The following is a 6,057-nucleotide window of genomic DNA, read 5'->3' on the forward strand; positions in this document are numbered from 1 at the left end:
ATTGAAGTTTGTATTTGCTGCATCTTCAAACTAACTGATCTTTTTTCTTTCCAAGTCTGAGCTGTAGTTAATTCCATCCAATGTATTTTTTCATGTCAGATATTTTCATTTCTAGAAATTCTATTTGGTTCTTTTATATATCTTCACTATCTCTCCTGATTTTATTCATATTATTTAAAGACCTGTAAAGATATGATGCATGTTTATAGTAGCTATTTCAAAGACTTGTATACTAATCATATCATCTCTGTCATTGGTGGTCCTGTCTCTATTACTTTTCTTTTCCCTCTGTGTTAGGGTCACCTTTTCCTGATTCTTGGCATGCCTAGTAATTTTTTATTGGATTATGAACGTCTAGTTAGGTTACTGAGCATCTAAACTTTGCTCTCTTCCTTTAAAGAGCATTGGCTTTGTTCCAGAAGGCATTATGTTACTGGAAGATCAAATTGGTTTGATTCTTTCATAGCTTCTTTTTAAATTGCCTAATGTTTGGTCTGGAGTAGCCTCTATTCTGGGCTAGTTTTGCCCTAATACTAAGGTGTGACCCCCTGGGTCTCTTGCATAGTCACTCTGGAAGCTGGTTCTCTTAAAGGTATAATGTGGAAGATGCCTGAGTTGACCTTGGCAAAAGATTCATAAAATCCTCTCTCCGTGACGGTGAAGCTTGAGACCCAAGTTGTGGTGAGGGTGCATGGAATGTGAGGTCGGCTGTAGCTGTGGAGAAGGAGCAACTATATGGCTAATGCTGAGAAACAGAATGCTCCTGTAAAGAAAAGCAGCTCTCAGACAGTCCTGTCAGTAATCACAAGGTCTGTAATTCCTGTGATATTTGATTCTCTGTATCAGGACTGGACAGCTTTCCAGCTTGCCACGAAAGTGATGCTGAACTTCCTGGCTCTGTTGGGATACAATGCTCTCAGGAGTGCATTAATCTGGCTGCATCTCCTTGGGAGCCATCAGCCCACAAATAGGAACTCTGACGTATTGTTATACTTCTGAGGAGGGTGTCCCTTGTCAAGTGTCTTTGCATACATTCCTTTACTTTGTAAACCTCTTTAAATAGTTTTATGGAGAAACATTCCTTTCTAGTTATTTTAAAATAAACTATTTTTCCCCACCTATTTGAAAATATCTTTGGTTACAATCTTTCATCACTGCTCCTTGTTCAACACGATAATTGACTTTAAAATCTCATCTGGAGGTTCAGGTGTAAAGTGAGGGAGATGGCTTTGGAACCATTTGAAATTACATCACTCTATTTATTTACTTTTTTCCTGAGTTGGAGTAACTAACTATGGGTACAGCACCAACGATACTTATTTTACAAGGCACTTGCTTTTCCCCCACATGGATATTTAACGGAGGTTAGAGTGGTGAAGCTGTAAGTCTGACTGACTTGTTATTGTGGTTTTTATAGCATTGTTTGATACATTTACCCACTGACTAGGTCTTTCTGATCATTAGCTTGTTCGAAATATTTTCTCTTCTCTATATTTATAAGCCAAAACAGCCCTTGGCTTAGCTTAATTGCATTGATAACCTTTGAAACCTAGGAGTTTAATGTCTCCAACACTGGTTGGTCCAGAAATAGAGTTAGTGTTTCATTAATCTACTAGAGGCCCAGTGCACGAATCTGTGCACCGATGGGGTCTGGCCAGCCCGCCCTGATCAGGGCCAATTGGGGCTGGGCTGCCAGGGGGGGAGGGCATGGTTTGGGTGTTGGGGGCCGATCGGGGGCAGGGCCAGGCAGGGGCGTGGGGCTGAGGGAGGTTGGCTGGCCGGCCCTGCTCCCGATTGGGCCAGTTGGCTGGCCGCAGTGAGCATCATAGTGACCGGTTGTTCAGGTCACTTGGCTTTTATACATATAGATAATATCAAACTATCTTTTCTAATATCCATGAGGTCTTCCAAGTATTTCCCATTGTTTTTATTTCCTTAATGTCTAGAAAACTGCAAATGCAATCTGGCCAGTGATGACCACCACCAGGTTTAACCTTCTAAGGGTGTGAGTACTCTGCTCTGTTCCCTGGCCCACTGTATTTTAACAAATATCCAGTAGAAATCATAATAGGCATAGAGAAAACAATATCTCATTACAGTAAATATAAAACTAACCTGCAATGAAGCTGTGGGGAATTCTGGGCAGGAGGTTCCAGACAATCAGATTTGACCTTTGTGCTTATTATGCTTCAGAATGGAGGAGCCAATTTCCACTGCTGGTCAGAATTTACTACCCATGGCACAAAGGGAACAACAAATTAAGGAAGTTGTCATGGAACCTGGAGGAAGCAAACAACACCAAACCCACCTTTGCCACAGGAAGTTCAAGTACTGGAGCCAGAATGCTTTTCAGAGCCGACGAGCTGCAGGCCAGAAGTGTGACTGAAAATGCACATACAAAAGGTTGGAGGAGAAAGAACTGTAATTCACTTTCCATCAAAACACTGCAGGAGCCCAGCTGGTAGGGCTCAGTGGTTGAGCGTTGACCTATGAAAAAGGAGGTCTAGGCACATGCCCTTGGTTGTGGGCTCAATCCCCAGTGGGGGGCATGCAGGAGGCAGCCAATGATTCTCTCTCATCATTGATGTTTCTCTCTCTCTTCTCTCCCTTCCTCTCTGAAATAAATAAAAATATATTTTAAAAAACACACAAATGCTGCAGGGAAGCTCATAGAACTCTGGTCTGCATTGTAAAAACAGCATAGGTGTTTTGGCTATTCAGTTGATCAAAAGCCACAAACCTGCACACGAAGGAAATTAATCTGGACACCTGTAACTTCTTTTTCTATTTTCCACCCTGACCACTGAGAAAAGTACTTCATGTGGGCAACCTGGTGTGACTGCACCCTAAGTGCCACCTCACATATGCCTTTGTTCTTCTCCAATAAACTCATTAACATTCCTATCAGTGAGGATGTTAATTGTATGATTACCAACCTTACTTGTGAACTAGATTCTTCATCCATCGCTGAAGGTCACTTGTGTGTGCACTTAAGCTGTAAAAATCTCCACGTGTGTTATATGTGTTTTGAAGCACACCTTGCTCATGCCTGCTCCGCAGAAACTTTAAATCTGTGCTGCAGGCCCCCAGGCCTGACCACAGATGATTGGATAGAGTTTAGTACGTAGTTCGAGGGCCATAGGCAGGCTGAGCCAATCAGTCTACTGTCAGGAATCTGAACTGGTGCACTCAGATGCAGTTTCCCCTCAATGGTAGGAGCTACCTTGTGTGCCAGGAGGATGAGGAGTAGGGACTAGAGGTGGAGAGAGATAAAGAGAGAAAAGGAGAGGGAGAACATGTACAGAGTGAGGCAGGGAACTGAGCGATGAGACCATCCCCCACATGAACCATCTGAGACACAGCTGGAAACCCTAATTCTTGGCTCTCTAGATCCCAGGCAACTTCCAGCACTGGCTGTCCTTCCCACCCTGTCACTCTGTGGGAGTCTCCCTAGCAAACTCACTTAAGTGGTTTTCTCTCCTCACAACTTAAAACTGCTTGAACAGACCCCAAAGTATGTTAGGAACTCTTATTTCTTGCATTTCTGGCAAGACTGACTTAAACTCAGACAATATTTCATACTAATCATAAAACAGCAACTTAAAGCTTGTAAACATTTGTCATTCACAATAAAACCCACACAGAACTGGGATTCATGGATTTGCTCCAAGGTCTTCCTGGCTGTAGACATTTAACCTGTGCCCCGTCTTCAGCCCCGCATCTGTGAGGCCTGAAGAGGCCACACACAGCATTTGTCTCTCAAAGGTGTAAAGACGGACAGGAACCGAGGCATGATGGATGTGCCTGGGCTAACAGTCTGGTGGAGAAGAGGCCATCACAGGCCTCCTGTTCTTTAAGAACTCTCTCCTGTCCTACTTGCTGCCAAAAGGTATTTTCCTTTGTGTCGGTGATAAGCTTATCTGGGATTTCACTCTTCCTGATTTCAGCTGTGCACCTTGGGTGTGTCCTTCTGCTTCTGACTTTGATAAACATCTGAGGTGGACTCCAGTGTTTTTGCCATGGCTTTTCCGATTCAAGCTGCCATGCCCTTGCTTCCTGTTTGCCACACCAGCCTAACCCCACATTGCTGTCTCCAACCTGGGACCTGCAAGGAGGCTGTGTGGCATCCAGACCAGGGTCAGGCCTTTTCCACGGGCTGTGGACATGGCACGTGTGCTCCCTAATCACCTTAAGGTTCTGTTCATTCTTAAAAATCCACGACTTCATAAACAGCATTTTTTTCATGAGCCTTATTTGTTTAAGAACCTGTTTCTGGGTGAACTCAATGTCCTTGGTTAATCTTAACCTCACCAGAGATACAATGTTAGCAAAACTTGGTTTGACCTTTAACATTTGGTGTGGCCATTCCAGAGGTCACACTGACTTGATGAATGTCAGGGTATTATGAATTTCAGGAAGCTCCTCTCCTAGGGGGTACATCTAAAAACTTGCTCTCTTCAAGTCCTAGATCAATAAAAATAATTTTCAGGGGAAAATAATCGCATTATTAGATTCTCTGTTTCTTTAAGAAGCAATAGCTGAATTTGGCTCTTATTATAAACTTAACAGTTCAGAACTCAATTGATATTTGTATGAACACTGTTATCACCACAATGATATAAGCCTTACTACAGGAGCTTGAAATCCAGTAAAGAAATAACATGTGATTATTTTTTGTTAAGCACAAAGAACTAACGTAAAAATGAGACTCTTGCTGATTTCCGCTAAGAGAATGTAGAAATCGAGGAAAGCCTTCTCAAATAAGTACCATCCCACTGTAAGCTGACCCAAGGACCTCTGCCAAGCAGGACTTGTATGCAAGTGTTGATCTTCAACAAATAATCAGCCAGATATTTCTCCAGTAAAATGAATTTATTGGGAAACAACAAAGAAATACAATTCAGGACATCTGATGGTGAACCATGTGCAAATCCAGAGAGACAAGGAGAGGAACACTTTTTTTGACTTGGGAGGGGCTGATGTAATTGAAGGCCTATTGAAGGGCACTGTAGGCTGGAGTCATAGTGACTTTTCATTGGCTGAGTTATGGAGGTCTCCCAGTGGCTGAGCTGTTACTGGGTCAGGAGGAATCTCTTCTTCCTCCTGCAGAGGTAGTAATGTAGTATCACTTCCTGTTGGAGATGCAAGGTACCTACCTCAATTCCTGTTGGGGTCTGGTGGTACGCATTGAGTGATGCGTACGTGAGAGTTCTCTTTTCTGGCCTCCTGACTCCATTTTAAATGAGGTTTCTGTTTATTAATTTTCATGCAAGTTAGGAAAAAGGTGCCCCTACTGGTACAGGACTTGGTCAGTGAAGTGATCTTGTTGGTAGAAAAAGACACACTGTCCTCTGGGGCAATGGCATCCCCTTCCTCAAGGGCCATTGCTTGAAGGGCAGATTCCAGAACCACTCACTTCCTCAGTCAGGTGCCCTAAGCAAGGCACACACTGCACAGCTCCATGCAATGAAAAGGAGGGAGGGAAGGAGGGAGGGAAAAAAAGGAGCCCACAACCTTGGTGTATAGGAATGACACTCTAACCAATTGAATACCCAGCCAGGGCTATCCAGCATGTTTAACTATAGCAGTGGTTCTCAACCTTCCTAATGCCATGACCCTTTAATACAGTTCCTCATGTTGTGGTGACCCCCAATTTCATTGTTACAAATTGAACATAATTAAAGCATAGTGATTAATCACAAAAACAATATCCTATCTAATAACAGAAAAGCATGGTAATTAACCGTACCTCCAACACACTTCCCATTTGCTAATCAGGGCGATATGCAAATTAACTGCTAACCAAGATGGCGGCCGGCAGCCAGGCAGCTGAAACGAACAGGAGGCTTGCTTGCTCCAGTGATGAAGCCAAGGTTCCCCGACTGCCGCTGCCAGCCTCTGAGCTACACTCTAAGAAACAATGTTGCAATTATAGAAGCTAAACAAATCCCAGAAACCTGCTTTCAGCCAGCCGGGCCTCAGAGCTGGAGCTGCAACAGTGTTTCAATTATAGAAGCCAAACAAACCCAGATACCTGCTTTCAGCAGCCGAGGTCTC

Source organism: Myotis davidii, unplaced genomic scaffold (genome assembly GCF_000327345.1).
Source record: "Myotis davidii unplaced genomic scaffold, ASM32734v1 scaffold143, whole genome shotgun sequence".
Taxonomy (NCBI): domain Eukaryota; kingdom Metazoa; phylum Chordata; class Mammalia; order Chiroptera; family Vespertilionidae; genus Myotis; species Myotis davidii.